The following is a 16,013-nucleotide window of genomic DNA, read 5'->3' on the forward strand; positions in this document are numbered from 1 at the left end:
GTGAAGTTTTTCTTGTCTACACCTTTTCAGGTCTTCAAAGCAGTTGTAGATTTTTAAATGTTTACTATTTATTGAAAAAGCTGTACACTGCTTACAAGTAATAAACTCTTTGGGTCAGCTGTAAGAAATTAAGAATGTTAGCTAGGTGGTCTGATTCAACTCCTCCTAATATGTAGTGGCATTAATTAATTTCTGTTAAGTTGCAGGCCAATTGATGAGCTGACCTGAATACAATACATGAAAACCAGACAAGGATAAGACTGGAAGAATATGACTAGAAATAATTATACAAAAAGGCGTATGATATTTGTTATTTGGGAACATGAAAATGATTAAGAAAAGACAGCAGAACATTAGAAGAGCTGACCGCAGTCTGCAGAGAGGACAAATACTCGGCAGATTCAGGGTATAAGGAGGAGGATAATTGCGGGCTGTACTTAGACTTCGTGTGAATTATGAGGACACCGAAGGAGGTGAAGGAGTTCAGTAATGGCCTTAATGGGTTATTGAGGCCCAATACAAAACTCCAAAGCAGCATGAAGAAGCAAACGCCACAGACTGAAAAAGGCCCCTCGAAAGCCTCTCAAAACCCCTGAAGTGCCTCCTGAAGAAAGGGAAGATTCACCCCCAGAGGAAATATAACTCCTCTGCTTTGCTGTGCGGTCAGATCTTCATTGTCATTCATTGGACTGCACAACTAATTCATCATCGTATGTATATCTTCTGTCAACATTGTTCACTGGTGGGTACTGTAACCCATTTAATTTACGTAATCTTGGTAGTGAACTTTGAAATAATATTAAAGTGTTTAGCATGATAGTTTAAGGTATGGTATACAGAATAATGTATTTTGTATTTGACATAGAGTATTCTAATTTTTACATGTATTCTTCATTGTGAGTACATTGTGCTGCACAGCTAATTCATCATCATCATCTTCATTTAGCCCTGATCACTTGTGAGTACCCTTTGATTTACGTCCTAATCTTAATACTGGAAGGTTAATAAATAAATGGATCTAGAATGAAAGATTCATATGTTCATATACTGTCTTAGGCGAATGCAGTTCTTGGGACGATGAAGTGGCTATTTTGAGATTACTGAACGAAGCAGGCATGTAAAGGGTTAGTATAAGGTTGAGAATGTTTGTGGATCTGTTTGGTGAGTATGTAAGGAGGAAAATTAAGAGGATGACGAATGGAAAGACATCTGGATTTAACAGGATTATTAAAGAGATGCTGTGGTGGTGATAGTGTAATTAAATGGCTGACCAGGACTTTAAGGTATATCTGGATAAGGGAATGGTTCCTAAAGAAGAAATTACCTGGACTGTTTCTTGTATATGGTAAACGGTGATACGAATGACTGACTTACTACACCTGAGGACGTTTTTGTTAGTATTTTAGTTTGAGAAAGTAAAAACAGAAACAGAACTTTCTTGGAAAGGACACTGTAGGTTTAGACCAGGAAAGATTAATGTGGGATCAAGTGTTTTGTTATGAGCCAATTATGTGGAAGTTTGAAGTAAAAGAAATGAAATATGGTAACTACATCGGTTGGGAAGCAATGTAAACTGCTGAAAATGTATGCTGTAGAAAATAAGGTTATTGAGAGCAGTAAAGATTCTATAATGGAAAGTGAGGGTGTAACATAGAGTCACTGGTTTGGTGAGACAAGAGTTATAAGTCCCCATGAACGTTCAATATCATTATGGATGGAGTTATTCCAGAAGTCAGCGAAAGGAAGGCTGGAATGCGTGCAAAGTTGAAGTTTGCAAAAAGATAAAGTACTGATATGGGATGGAGGAGAATGCTGAGAGTAATAACGAGTCTAGGACCAAGGTTATGATTGTAAATGGAAAGAAGTATATTGCGTAGAAAAATGTTAATATGGAAGGTGGAAAAATGGAAGCGGTGATTTGCATGAATAATTGAGAATAAACATAACAGATAACAGTAGGATGAGAAAAAAAAAAAAAAAAAAAAAAAAAAAAAAAAGATGTGTAACGGGTAGGTATAGTGAGAGATATAGCTGGGTGCGTGCTGGTGGTCTGAGAAAGGAATACACTTCAATATTTGTTAAATACTTAATAGATTTGTATGAACTTGAGAGAATTTTGAAGAAGATAATATGTTTTAGCTCATGAAAAATTTATATGTTTGAGGATGCTTTGTTTTGCATGAGAATAAATTCCTTGTAGATTATTATTCTTCTTCTTCTAATCTTGTAGTTGTTGTTTTCCTTCTTCTTCCTGTTTTCAGTGGACATTTGGACGACTGGAAGTCTATCCCCTACCCACATCCCTCCCTCCCTCCCTCCCTCCCCCAAACAACATCTCGTCGTGTTGACAGGTATGACAAGAACACTTACTGATAGCCTGACTGACGCCGTTTGAAGGGTACCTTCCTTGCTTGAAGACGGATCGACAGATGGGTCCTCCTTGGTTCACGGAGATGCAATTTTTCACCGGGAGAGACTAATTATTCACTGACGTTCCAAATGTAAAATATAAAAAAGAAGAAGGAATTTTAAATGTCGAGGTAAACGCTGAGTCGAAATTCCTGTTTTTATTTATTCAAGCTTCGTCTCTTGATGTAGCTTAGATTTTTATGTAGTATGCATTGACGTTCGTTTGAAAAAACTCAGATTTTTATTTGATTTAATCTTTATTGTACCTACATATTATTGAATATGTATGTAATATATATATTATGAAACGTTTATAAGAGGCCATTCACTCGACGTTTTACTAATCCAGCTTTATTTGTTTTCGAAGTGTTATAGGCACATTCTCTCTCTCTCTCTCTCTCTCTCTCTCTCTCATCATCTCCTCTTCTCTCTCTCTCTCTCCTCTCTCTCTCCTTTCAAATTCCTTCTTTCTACCATTAAATGGCTATGATTTACTGTTCTCTACTTTATTTTATAACAAATTTATCATTAAAATTCTCACTACGTATTCTGGTAAGAATTGTAACAAATTTCAGCCTAAAATACCATAAAAATTAGGCTTATTTTGAAACATCGCACTGTAGCAGGCCCGTACGCATATTCCTGAAGTCTGGATGGAAGTATACCCTCTTGCCTGAGGCTCTTGGATATTAGATCTAATCAGAGCGTGTTTTGGAGTAGTGACGTTGTGAGACTCCGCCCTCCTTGAAGTTACCAAAAAAAAAAAACCACATAAACTTTTCTTAATTTTTGCAAAAGCACCAGTTTTGAAAATATTAATCTTATATAATACGTTATAATATTGGTAAATATATGAGTTATTATAGATGCATACAGAATATATGTATCAACTATGCTGTACCAGCTAGCATTTACGCTGGCGCTTATTATTATAAAAAGGTACTGGGAGGCTGAGTATGCAAGGTATATGGCACCATTGCTCAATGTAAACAAACTGCATGTGCTGTTCCTGTTCTGTAACTTCTGCCGAATTGAGTGAGTCTGTAGTCTATAGTCCTCCTAGTCTGTTGTCTTCGTCGTGTGTTACTTGTACTTTAGTCACTATGGAGTTGCTAGATTTTGAAGGCAGTGGCTTCCATAATATTATTTTGCAGAAAAATCAAGATTTGTGTGCTTACGAACTATGCTAAATCAAGGGAAGATTTTCGACAAGTGGAGATAAAATATTAACAACATCAAGAATTGTATGTTTCAACTCCTATAAACTGTACCCTGTTGGAGTGAAGAAATTATTTCGTCAAAAATTACTCTGCCATCACAGCAACAAATCAAGCACAAAGGTGTGAAGAAGACTGTTACTGGGTAAGTAGTATTTTTCCATGTAATTTTACTCATTCATATTTAAGAAGTCTAACCTAAAACCTAGTCTTAGGGTCTTAGACCATACCTGAATAGGCTAACACCTAAAAGGCAGGCCTTACCTAAGACCAAAGGGTAAAACTTTACAAAGCTTGCGTGATCTACCTGTCTAGCCAAAAATAGCTACACCCGAAAAACGTATGTTTGGGATGGACTGATTTTCGAAAACATGCAGTAAAATATATACAAAAAAAGCCTATCCTACAAAGAGTAAGGGGACCTTTTCAGGAAACCTGGGTGGGGAAAGGGAACACAGACAGAATAGGCTAAAGGGCAAAAATCGGAGTTTCTGTCGTAATTTTCGTAAAAAGGTAAGGGGATCCCTGTTGGGAAACCAGGTTCTTTTGGGTGGGGGAAACAGAGATGACCGCAATTAGCCTAACACAAGGAAATTCATGAAAATGGCTGTGTGGCTAACCCCCTACCATACTACATACAAGCTCCTGTTGCTAAAATAACCACGGTGGTTCTATGCAATGTAAAAACGCCATAGAAACAAACAAATACATATGCGCTTACCCCCTACCGTACACATGGCCCCCTGGCCAAAACGATCTTTCATAACTTTGGATGATCGGAATGCTGGGGGTAGAGTAAAATGGCCTTTGCTGATGTACAGTCCTGTTCAAGCGCAGGATTGTCATCAGTTTATCATTTTCATTTCATTTCTCATTTTTCCATCTAGCCATACTTTCATTTCAGTGCTGAATGATCTTATAGGTCCCAGCACTTGGGCTCTGCCCTAAATTCCATAATCCATCCATCCTAGCGTACGTACAAACCCCCTGCCATACATACAAGCTGACCTCCTACACTGCATACAAGGGGCTACAACCGTTCGGTGGTCTACACTACTTTCCCTATGGACACAGCTAGCCTAGGCTATTGCTTGACTACCTAAGAAACATTACTCGTTATTTACACATTGACCCCAGCCTCTGCAGGGTGACGGTACTTTTTCAACGATCAATTTTGGAACATCTGTTACTAGTACATTGGGACCTGCCTGGCCTAGGCTACTTCTTACTTCAGAATTACAGAAGGCCGCACAATCTTGATAAAGTTTTACCTACCAAAGTGCTGAAATATGGCAATTTTCAGTTGTCCTCGGGCAGCCCATAAGTTTGGTACTCAGTCCACAGGAACTAAGGCTTTAAAATTATATAATTTTATGCTAACTGAAACTAGATTTGAGTGGAGCAGACACCTGCACCCTCCTAAGTGATTGCTAAAATAGGATAAATAGGGCATCAAAATTGTCCCCCAAGACCAAAATACCAAATTTGTGACACACTGCTAGGACAAATTGTGGAGAACCTAAGGGTAGCCTATGCCATTTGGATGCATTTCTTTCAAGCTCCAAATATCCAACCCTTCAGTCACTAAAACAAAAATGGGTCTAATTAGTAACTGGGTGTAAAAGGAACTAGGCCTAGCTAGCCTGACCTATTTATAGGCTATCTAAACCACTTAACCTGAGGGGCTCCCCCGCTCTCCCCCACCTAATGATAGGAGACACCTATAATGCCCTACCTTAACATAGGGGGCTAGACCCCCTTTAAGGAAGTGGAACTGGTTGTTTGGGTAAGCCAATTCCTTCTAAGCATGAACCCATGAACTCTTCTAATAGACTAACTAAAAGATGTTATTAATATACAATAAAATTCATTGACTCACTACTGTGATTGAAATGTAAGTAGTTCTTCAATAATATTCATGTTTGAGGGCCTCAAAATGTTATTTCCTTGATCACCGGATCAGTGATTGCAGAGTATACTAGGGCAATGCAGTAATGATGCTACTGTAGTTACTATTGTTTTAAAATGATAATCTTAGCCAAGTTTTGACTCTTTCAAAGGTGGCGGTGAATGTAGTAGATATTATAAGCACTGAGATCTTGATATGGAAATGTGTATATGTATCATAACTGCTATAGTAAGGTTTATTTTTGTGTTGAAATGTGATTGTCAGCTAACATTAGGATATTATCAGGTATGACAACAGCAATAGCTCACAGACACCATCTTATGAAATTAGATTTGGTTGATGATTTGAGAGGACAAGCAAACAAATATGTCAATCCATCTCTCAAATCTGTGGAATATATGCGGACCCAATGGGTAAAAGAACAGGTGTCCTATGTTTTAAAGCTTTCCACAAGTATGCAGCTGATAACCAGAAGTACAAATTAAAGTTGCAGCCACAAACGATGAACGATTCTGTGGTGTTTTGGTAACTCCCTTCATGAGGAGGGTTCATGAACATCTAGAGAAGCCTCGGAAGTTGTTTTTGTAGATGCTACAGGATCTGTAGACCAACTGAACACAGCTATCGTTCACATTATGTCAAGATCAAGCAACATTGACCAGAGGTTTGTAGTTTACATGAATGATTTTATTCTTATTTTATTTTTTCAGAGGCATGTTGGGAAGATTTTTATGGCTAAATAGCATGCTTTCAAATACAAAATCCATGCTCACTCACGAGACCCTGGGATTTTTGGGGGAGCCACTTATGACTTATTGTATTGCAAATGGGTCTGCTCCATACTTTCATCCTAATACTGCACTTCACTCCAACTACTACAGGTATTCTATCACTAGATTCCTACCTTCACTCAGAAACTCGCCTAACCTCTTGAAAAATCTTTCTAATTGTTGACTTTGCTTTGATGGTATGGAAGTTCAGTACATACAATATATATTTTCCTAAGCAAAAATTTAATTTGTATTCCTCTTTAAGTGATACTACTTTCCTGGTGCCAAGCACAGTCACCTCCAAGAATTTTGTTAGTCTACTTTTTTTTCTTACTCTCCTTTGGTGAACAAAATTTAATGAAGTATTTGCATAATGTTTTTACACATATCAGTACAATGTGTAAATGCAGTTAGTAGAAGGTGTTTGTGCCCAACTAGGCCATTGTATATTACAGATAATGCAAATATGATGATTTAATTTATAATTCTGCTTGTTAACATCCATACCAGTCATAATATTTTCTATAAATTATATTTAATGTTCTGTTTTGTGCTTGGCAGGCTTTGGTATGATTGAGGAAATGCTAGGTGAATGTGCTTTCTATGGCAGAGGAGCTCCACAGTCATTCCTGACTGACAACTGTGAAGCTGAAAGAAAAAGTCTAGCTGCAACTTGGCCCACAGCAAACGTTTCCTATGTATTTTCCACCTGCCTCAGCAGGTATGGCGTTGGCTATTAGATTCTAAACATAGAATTCAAAGGATAATCGTCAAGACCTGATGGCTGCCATGAAAAGTCTTGTTCATGCTAGTTCAAAAGCAGAGTTTAATAAAGTGTGGCAGTCTCTCCAATCCTGTTCTCTCATGGCTACATATCCTATTTTCAAAAGGTAATGTGAAATAGCCCAGCTTTAGAAGCATTCAGTGCACTATTGCTTCAGCTATCTGTCCCTATAAATGTCCTTTTTTGTATAGTTCATTAAAGTGTAAAGTCAGTTACCATTGTTTATAATTCAACAAGTTGGTATGAAATCCAAGGTCTTTGATCCTTTTGAATGAAGAGTTGAACAGAATTGAAAAGAAAATGGATTCTATCACATAAGTTTACTTTTGAAATTGCAAGTTGTATGTCCTGCTGTTTAATTAACCATTTTAATTTCCTTTTGGCATATTTAAATCTTGTTTTTAATGAGCATATTTTCTTTACTTTCACTTATGTGGCATCCTTGGTGAAAGGAAGGAAGATTGGGTAATAGCTTTTCGAGCTGGTACATTGTTACGAGGGAACCATATAAAATATTTCTGCGAGTCAACAATGTGCATAATCAAGGATATTGTTCTCAGTAGGTAAGGATTCATAAGTACTTATACAGGTAATATTTGTCATTACATCATTTAAGAAAGTACATATACTTGATAATTAATGAGTCTGCATATGCGTTTTTAACTGATGTACTTTTACTTTTCTTGAGAGTTGCTGAGGGTGGGTTGGAGTTGGGTGGATGTTATTGCTATGAAATTTCCCAAAACTGAAGTTCTCCCACTAAGCAAGTGATGACACTGCCTTGATAGTTGCCATGACCTCTTGCTGAAATTGGTGGGCTCTGATCTTAGTAGAGTGTGTGTGTATCTCTCTTTCTCTCTCTCTCTCTCTGTATATATATATATATATATATATTATATATAATATATATATATATATATATATATATATATATATATACAATACATACTACATACATATATACTATATATATATATATATATATATATATATATATCTATAATATTATATATACATACATATTATATATATATATATATATATATATATATATATATATATATATATATATATATATATATATATATATATATGCGCTTGTTTTAGACACTACATAATAATAATAGTAATAATAAAAATATATTGGCATAAAAAATTTGGAAAAAATCTGCTCAATAGTATGCATATTGAAAGGAACAGAAAAGACAAGTGGTATCCAATAAGCTGAGAGTTGCTCCAGTTTAATTAGAAACCTCTATACTGCAATGAAAATACTATGGTCAAAGGTCTCTGGATGTTTTGCAGTTATTTGTATTGATTGATCTGGCAAACATGATTTGTCAGTAAGTGTAGAAAATCATTTTTTATGAAATGTCTTACCTTGAAAAGAGAGAGAAAAGGGACATATTAAAACCCCTGATTGGCAAAAAATTTAAGAAAAAAAAATTCTGTATATATTTAAACTATGCTGGCAAAAGTTCAGGTTAAACTGCATAATTTTTGAATAACGGAACTGCCCTACTTTTAGTTTTACTTTATCAAAACAGTTGGATTATTTCTCATTTTTTTTCAGATGCAAGGCATACAACACGGCCCAGCTACTGATGTTTATGTCGAGATTTTCGATGTATACATGAGGCAACGATTGGTCGATGTGGCCTCGAGTAGGCGGCATGTAAAGCCAATAGTCTCGACCAAGATTGTATTAGACAGCGTTGAATTGGTTGGCAATTCTAAATATAAAGTACAGAGCGAATCTGATCCAACCATAAAATATGATGTAGACCTTGAAATTGAACTGCGCTCTTGCATGCAAGGCCAAACTGGTGCTATTTGCAAGCACCAAATTGCATGTGCCGAGTTTAGCATGACAGCCGTGCCCCCGCAATTTTTAAGTAGCACAGAAAGTCGTCATCGATTAGCAGTTTTGGCTGTTGACCAAGAGAAGGTCCCTGGTGTGGCATTTTTTAGAAAGTTGAATGAGGATGGCGGCTTTGAGATCACTGGCAACGCAGAGATAAAAGAAATTGTTAGTGAGAAGACAGAAAATCTGGATATGGAAGAGGAGCCACAGGATCCAATTTCTAGAACAGAGACAATGTCATCTTCGGATGATGATGATTTTGCCTCTAGAAAAATATCACATGATGTTGCAGATTCCATAGTTAGAGTCAGTGCACGCTATGAAATAGCAATACAGACCTAGCACTGAAGAAGTTCCACAGGCGTCTGATTGGCCGTAAAACCTGCAACAGCCAGTTGAATAGTTTGCTGCATTGCACTGGAAGTGCAATAAGGAATGGTGGAGCTGGGCGAGGTAAGATACCTTGTCAGCCAACCTCCACCGCAAGACACTCAACTGGCAGGCCAAGGGGAGCTGCACCGCTGTGTAAAGGCCGTCATCCGACAGGTGCTGTGTCTTCACAACCTAAACGTCCCCGTAATTTGGCTCACAACATTTCCTGCAACGTGGCCAATGGGACATCTCATGGCATCATTAAGTGAAAAATAGTTATATTTATGTTTTTTTTTTTTTAATATATTTGATTCAAATGGAAAATAGGAATCCCATTTTCGAATTCATATTTCTCACACTTCACAATAGTTTTTGATTAGTGTTAAGGCAACGTATTAATTTTATGTATTTATTATAGCTCTTAAGACATGAATTATTCCATTTTTATTGTATCTGGTTGACAATGGAACTGTGCAGTTTGGAGTCAATCAACTTTGGTATGATGTACAGTGTGAATACTCTTTTGTATATAATAAACTTTTGCATAAAATAATCTTTTGTAAACAATTTGTTTTTCTTTTTCTTATATTCCAAGCTATGCAGTTGATTTTAAAATTTACAGTGAAATATCAGCAAAGGAAAGCTTTTTGGTATCCGAGGCTGCAATGGCAATATGTATAATATAAGCAAAGCAATAATTTTGCATAGTTTAGGATATCTGCACAACAAAACCTGAGCATGGCCTTGGTTGTAATACACAGCGTAAATTTGTGCTTTATTACATATCTGTGCAAATTGAAAAATTTTTCTGGTATAATTTTCATTGACTAGAATGAATTTGCTACTCATTTCCGTTGGATATTATTAAAAGAATATGCTTTTTTTATTGCAACATAGATTTCCCCTAGCGACTAAAATAAAGGTCTATATTTCCTGTCTCACACCATGTATACTTCCGAACATGAATGACCAGCGTATTCTAGCCTAACCTGACTAAATATGTACATTTCAAAAACATTGAGTCAAAACGACAATCGAAAATATATGTATATAAGCACCAAAGAACAAATCAACTTGCAGAAGAAATATATATGATCGACAGGGCAAAATTTGTGCATTTTGAAGGGTACAATGATTCCAAATAAAATTCAAGATAACTAAAATTTTAAACTGTCAGCCTACTTCATGTACTAAATGCCTATAAGTGTTGAGGCCAATATGAGTAGTTGAGTCATTTTTTCAATGGGTGAAGTATTACGTAACGAAACAGCTGATTGACATGGTGTGTTTCATTGAGCAATGTTGCCAGCCATATAACTTGTGTATCTCGGTACTTTTTTTAATAATTATATTTACCAATATTATAACCTCTCACAAGATAATTCTCAAAACTGGTGCTTCTGCATGAATTATTATGTAATGAAGTGTTTCACTGAGCAATGGTCCCATATGTCTTGCATATCTCAGTAACTTATGATGCATAAGCGCCAGCGTAAATATTAGCTGGTACAACATAGTTGATACATATTTTCTGTATACATCTATAATAACTATATTGACCAATATTAACCTATTATATAAGATTAAAATAACTTGTTCTTCTGCAAGAATTAAGAAAAAGCGTATACGTGGTAGCGCTGGGAGGGCGGAGTCTCACGACGTCACCGCTACAAAACACGCTCTGATTGGTTCTAATATCCGAGAAGGTCTATTTCCATCCAGACTTCAGGAATATGCGGCCCGCACCCAGTTTTTTTCTAACTTTTTCATGTTTGGGGGGCCATTTCTCCCAAAAACGACCTTTTCTTCTATAAATGTCATTGGATGTATAGGTATATACAAGATGAAATATTTGAAATTATGGACTTCGAGAAATTTAGGGAGGAGTGGGGAGGGCGTTGGTTTCATTCTACCCATCCCCCGAATCCCCCAATCGGTACAGACCTGTGTTATACTCGTATAGGTACCTCATCAACGGCGAAAGATCTCGATGACATCCAATGCCTTACGTAGAGGACGTCATTCTTCGTCAGTTTTATTATTCACGTCGTGTGCAAAAGTTTCCCTCGGAGCCTGAAGGCCGCCTTTGTCTTAATCAAGATATTGGCGACAGCTCCCACTTGAAATAATCATTAGGAACCTCTGTGAGACGCTCACTTCGTCAATAAGTCCGTGAATACTGCCTCTTTTTTTTCTTTTTTTTTATCATTTGACGTAGGACAAATTGTAGACGGTAGATGTATATAGACGTGAATTATTATTCAAAGAATGTTCAGTGTCCGTAGGACAAGAGCAGAGTATAGAAGAATAACAAACTATGTATTGATATTCAAAAGTGCACTAAGAATATTTTTTTTTTCAACGAAAAATGGATATAAGAACATGCAAGACATTCTTAGATATTGTATGGATGTATTTGTATATGCTAGTACAGCTTTTCGCTCAAAAAAAATAAGTAGGATTCTGAGTTATCACGACAAGAATAATCCTTCATACCGTCTGAAAATTGAGGAAAAATGAATTTTACTGTCATAAAATCGATTTAAAAATGCCCTTAGAACGTGAAATTTTAAAAATATATATTATACCTGTCGTATCTGTCCCTTTTTGAGAAATATTCTATGCGTATACTAATCAGTTGCTTCTGTCTTTGTTAGGGAACTTGTTTGTTTGCATTTTTAAAGCAATGTAAACAAATATGAAAAAAATAAGCCCGGAATATATTAATTTTTGCCTTTTATGGCCTATCCGAGATTGCTCTGAGGTTCCGGATATGGCCATGTATCCGAGATTTATACTTCTTCATTGTATCCACTACAAGCTCACGCCTGTAGGCCTATATGGCTTCCCTGTAGAGGGATGGAGTATCAGCTTATAGGCCTAACATTTTAGGATTAGAAAATCGGTTTAAATTAAGGGTTGAATATAATTTAGATTGAGATTTTGAAACCAAGGCTTGCTGTTTGCGTTATTGATAAATACCTACATAACGAAATGAACCAGAGAGCATCCGAAGACATGGAGAATCAACTTATAGGCCTAACATTGTAAGATTAAAAAACCGGTTTAAATTAAGGTTTAAATATAATTTATAGATTAAGATTTTGAAACCAAGGCTTGCTGTTTGCGTTATTGATAAATATCTACACAACGAAATAAACCAGAGAGCATGCAAAGACGTTAGGAGTTAATATATAAAAAAAAAAGAAAAAAAGTTTATTTAAAAACCGAAACGATTTTGAGAAATCCGCTAAAACAAATTCAAGATAAAACAGAGGTCAGGAAATAAACATATGTGGTTGTATATTCATGGCCGTTATATATTAATTTCTGCATTTATTAATCAGTCGTGGCAAACAGCATTTGATCTATCGAGCCATGTTGGACGGCTGACCTCGAATCTCTATAGTCTATGATTCATCTTCGGCTACGTACCGCAAACAATTATCTATTCATGATCAGATTCGTCCTAGCTGAAAATGGCTAATCCTCAGCAAGCATTATTTAACAGTCTTTCTAATTTATCATTTCATTAACCAACAGAATCTATTAACTCGACGGTAATGATTGGCTGGAAGCTCTCTTACGATTTAGTTCCCTGCGCATGCGTCCATCCCTGCCACCCAATGGCGTGCTTAGTCTTTGTTATGGGACAGAAAGTCTATCGCAATCAACCATTGCATCGCTCAGTCTGAGTTTTGCAACCACTGAGAGAGACACAGAGAGAGAGATCAAAAAAAAAAAAACAATATAAAACTTACCCAGGCCCTACGTGACAGTAACGGGTAAGGTTTGTGGTAAGAGAGTTTTTATTATAATTATTGTTTTTGCGGAGGAGCGCTAATTCCATGAATGGCCATACATTGTTATATTTGTGATTTGTATTTGTATTTTTTAGAACCGTTGAGTATTGTGGGTTTATTAGATTTATTACGTATTTTTCTTATCATTTTGCTGACTTTTCAGAGATCTTCGTTGGTCTAATTTAGGAGGTTCCATTCAAGCATCATGATCAGCCCATTTATTTTAAACGTTTTTCATATTAACCTCACTTAAATGAACTTATAATTTATCTGGTTGATATTTTATGGAAAAAAAGGACTGTTCTGTGGAGCATATTTTGAACTTAACTATATAAACCTTCTAGCATGGTCTCCATAAGTAAGGCCGTGTTAAACAAATAATTACTCTATGTTTTCCATGGCTTCTTCAAACTAAGTTTGTTCTCTCCGTCGTATATTCTTTATTTTCATCGTTTTTAATTACGTTGCACGAATTGATTTCCATAATTGTGCTTTAGAGTAAAATAAAACTTTAAAGTCTTTTTCCATTTCTCACCAATGGGAGTTCACTCACAGACTTCGATCCTCACAATAATTGTTCCTCATTTTCAGTATTCTTCCGTCATTTGTTTTAGCTTCAAAACAATCTTTCAGTCATTAAAGAGCGAATTTATGGTCTTGTAGACCTGCTCTCACTAATTCGTCACTGAAGAGACAAGGAAATTCATAAATTCTGGAACGGGAGTTTGAGAGCATTGCTTATTCACGTATAATTCACACAGCATGGCATGGAACCTGCATTTTTCTAGGCCTAACGCTGTTTGTGCTGTTAATGAAAACAATAAAATCAGTCAACACAACTTGAATAAAAACAAAAAATCACAGAAGTTGGTTGAATTCGAGATCTAGGCCTATAGGGCTAAGATGGAGTTGCTATAATTAACTATACTAAATAGCATTGGCTCCCTTTAGCGTTAGAACCTATAGGCACCCATGCAGGCTTCAGATACATCGGAATTGTTTTAATTTCATAAGACCTAACCTTAATAATTCTAAAACATTACAGACTCTTAAAACATTATCTAGGGATATGGACGGGTGATAATGTTTTCAGTCTTCAATAAATGAGGAAAAAATATCACGGAATATTTTCAGTTTCAAAATAGAAAAAAAATCACTGGTGAAACTTAATATATATATATATATATATATATATATATATATATATATATATATATATGTGTGTGTGTGTGTGTGTGTGTGTGTATGTATGTAAAAATGGGGGATATTTAGACTCATCATTTTTAACTTCCTTAGAGACAGAGAGTCCGAGCGACAGCTTAAGAATGCTGATAACTCTTTTTTGGGATGGTGTGACATTAAGATCCTTACTAAGCAGGTCAGTGATCGTCCTGTAGTTATGGGCGTTCGAGAAGGTGACTTTGAAAACCAGTATAGAGTGGTTCAGGGCGTGGACGAAGAGTGTGAATTCGTGCGTCCGTATGAGCTATGTCCGTTCATAATGGCATAGAGAGACTCACGGGGAGGTCTGTGCGAGAAAGGCAGAGCCACGATGGCGTAGGCCAAAGAGTTTCCTTTTAAGAGTGCTTGGAGATTCTAGGCTGGAGATGGGTAAGAATTATTGTGCTTTAACCAAAGTTGTGGCTTGACTGTATTTTTGATATTTTGTAAAGATGTTCTATTTCATTTAATCTTTTGACTTTGTCTTTGCAATTGTGTATGCTCACTAGTGTGTGTTCCTGTTCTTTTAAACAGGCGGATCTAGTGATGGGGACTGTGTCCTAGTGGAGGCGACTGTGTGGAGGGAACTATATTTTGGAGAAGGGATAAATGGTGTGACTAATTACTGATTAAGGCTATTAAAATACCTGGGGGTTATCTGTGTGATCTGAACTTTGAGTTATCATTCCATTTAATTATCCTGTAAGAATCTGAGTTATTCAATTAATGCTCTGCTTCCAATAAATGTCTATTTTTGTAATGCACGACTCTGATTTGATGACCTAATGAAATGGAGGAGAGGTTATCGAGAGAGAGAGAGAGCGGGGGGCTATTGCCTATGTCTGAGAGAGAGAGGGGGGGAGGGGAAAGTGTTACCAAAAACCCAGTTTGCCTTCCGCTTCTGGCTATTGCTACCAAAGTGGATAACGGGGGGCGGTTGCCCCGTTTCTATATATATATATATATATATATATATATATATATATATATATATATATATATATATATATATATAATTTTAATAATTATTTCTATAATTTCTTCAGTAACTCATGGTGACTTAGACCTTAGAATTACCTAACTCATAAAAGAGAAAAACTTAGTAAAAAACTTATTGAATATTAAAAAAATAAATAAAAAATTCCCACTTTCAATTAAAAATAGTCATTACATTGAATAACACAAACTAAATCATTTTCAGAGTGAATAAAACCACAAAATGAAAATCGAGTGGCCTGGTTGGCATTGCTTTTCTACTCATAGGTCTAAGTACAGTTCAGGTGAGACTAATTATTTATTCAAATATATATATATATATATATATTATATATATATATATATATATATATATATATATATATATATATTCCTGGTATATTTTTTCTTTGTAATCCTTATATGTCATTTATACGAGCTTTCTTTGTGAACTTATTTTTATATCTCATCAGTCTGCTAAGTAAAGGACAAGAAGTCGAAAGGCATTATAGAAACCCGTCATTTCACTTACCTTCGTGGATTTTGTCTTCATAGATATTTACATATTCATCATGTTCCATATTTTCGTTATTCAATTATATATATATTTTATATATATATATATATATATATATATATATATATATATATATATATATATATATATAGTATATATATATATATATATA

General features: G+C 35.7%; 1 pseudogene; it reads left to right on the forward strand.

The window, feature by feature from the left end:
* The first annotated feature begins 1,582 nt into the window (after positions 1-1,582).
* On the forward strand, positions 1,583-9,594 carry LOC135226652 (uncharacterized; annotated as a pseudogene).
* The last annotated feature ends 6,419 nt before the right edge of the window (positions 9,595-16,013 follow it).

The sequence above is a fragment of the Macrobrachium nipponense genome, chromosome 15 (assembly GCF_015104395.2).
Source record: "Macrobrachium nipponense isolate FS-2020 chromosome 15, ASM1510439v2, whole genome shotgun sequence".
NCBI lineage: Eukaryota > Metazoa > Arthropoda > Malacostraca > Decapoda > Palaemonidae > Macrobrachium > Macrobrachium nipponense.